We start from the raw sequence: 2,156 nt of genomic DNA, 5'->3' as shown, positions 1-2,156 counted from the left end.
TGGTAGCATAGTGCCTAAGGCACTTGACTGCTAACCAGAAGGCTGGCGGTTCAAACCCACCAGCCACTCCTCGGAAGGAAGGTTGGGCAATCTACTTCCCTAGTGATAAACCCAGGGAGGGGTTGCTATGAGTCGGGGCTGACTCCACGGCACAGAACAACATTTATTTCTTAGCTCACTCCTTCCCTCCCCTGTACCCTTCAAACATGAGCCCCCCTCCAAAGGTAACCATGTTGTTTCCAAGTCTGTATCCTTCCATAGTTTTATCAATGCTCATATGTTGTTGTTGTTGTTATGTGCCATTGAGCCAGACCTAACTCATAGTGACCCCTCCTTGGGTTTCCGAGGCAGTATTACTATGGAAGTAGATTGCCCCATCTTCCTTCCCAGGAGTGGCTGGTGGGTTTGAACCGCCAGCCTTCTGGTAGAAGTCAAGTGCCTTAGGCGTAGGTAGCACTACGCTACCAGAGCTCCTTACAATCTTATTTAAATAGTAAGTACATAATACATAAACTTGTTTATACATATATATTTTATACACATGTATATCAATTTTTTTTTTTTTCACAGAGATGAGATCATATTGCAAGTATTTTTCTGCAATTTTCCTTCCTTACCCCACATTTCCTTATGGAAATCCCTTGAAGTCAATCCATGGAGTTGTAATTGGGCTTCATGATATCCATGGTGTGAACAGTACCATAACTTGCTCATCCATTCCCTACTGATGGACATTCACATTTATTCCCATATTTTTGCTACCAAGGACAATGTGGGAGTAAAGATATTTGTATTTATAGTTACAAATATTTATATTCTTATTTTTGTCAGCTAGATTCCCAGGAGTGGGACTGTGGATGAAGGAGTACAGACATTTTGGGTCAGTATTGCCTGATTTTGCTTCCTAAAGAATCTCTACACAGGCAATTTAAAATCAATCTTTGTACAAAATACTGTGGTTTTTAATTTTTTACCATTATTTGCATGAAAATATTTTCTCCAGATATAGTATTTAAATTTTTAATTTTATTCATTGTTTCTACAATATGAAAGTTTTTAATTTTGTACAAATGTCAATATTTTCTGTTATTGCTTCTTGATTTGCCTCATTTTTACCTCTCTCTTCACCTATCCTTCTAACACTCATTTTCCCAGAATCAGCTCAAACTCAGAGGTCATCTCTTGTGTATCAACTCCCCTGACCTAGGCTTCTGTCCATCCATCCCAGGCAGAGGTTAATTCTCCCTCCTACACAAACCTACTTAACATATTGGATTGTATTTGTCTGAGTTTTTCAGCCCCACTGGACTGAAAGGTTCTAGAAAGCAGAATAGTATCATAGTCATGTTTACAAAACCAAGCACCAAACACAATGTTTTAGTGCATAGCTACTCAGTATTTAGCCAAGAAATGACATATCTACATGTTTAAATTTAATTCCTTATTTTACACCTAGTTTGAATGAGTTAATTCATACTTCTCAAGCACAAACTGAAAACCAAAGATTGTTAGCTCAGTCTTCCTGAGATGATAATAATGCATATTTGTGATCCTTAAAAGAGATCCTTAAAAAATATTTACCACAAACTCTGAATTACTGCATAGAGGTGATGAATCAAGAACCAATGTGTGTTTTTGTAGGGAGAAACACTAACTAAAATTGAGATATCTAAATGTGTGATGTGCACCCTTTTCACAATGTAAAATGGTTGGTACTGATTTAGCTCGTAGATGACCACCACCCTCCAGTTTACACTGCTGCTTTACAGGGATTGCATTTATTTTCTTGTCAGAAAGCATTGTATTAGGTAAAATTTCCTGTAGAATGTGTGTATAATTCAGAAACCTTCTTGCTTTCATATTTTTATTTTTTGTTTACTTCACATCACTTAAAGTTTAAGAACATAGATATTCAAAATGCAAGGCTTGAGTTTGCATAATTCTTTAATTTTTTTAAAAAAATTTTATTACAAGACCAGAAAACTTGGAAACTATTGGAATAAAGATACTAAAGGGGACTAGATGAGCTAAACGGTGCCTGACTACCGCTCTGGACCATTCCAATCAGTGCCACAATCTATTTGTTCTCATAGAACAAGAGAAAACCATGGAACAAAACTAAAATTCTTAAAAAAATTCAGGCCATTTGACGATTC

The sequence above is a fragment of the Orycteropus afer genome, unplaced genomic scaffold, assembly GCF_000298275.1.
Source record: "Orycteropus afer afer isolate SDZICR_OR568_19922 unplaced genomic scaffold, OryAfe1.0 scaffold00392, whole genome shotgun sequence".
Lineage (NCBI taxonomy): Eukaryota > Metazoa > Chordata > Mammalia > Tubulidentata > Orycteropodidae > Orycteropus > Orycteropus afer.
This window is presented reverse-complemented; position numbering follows the sequence as displayed.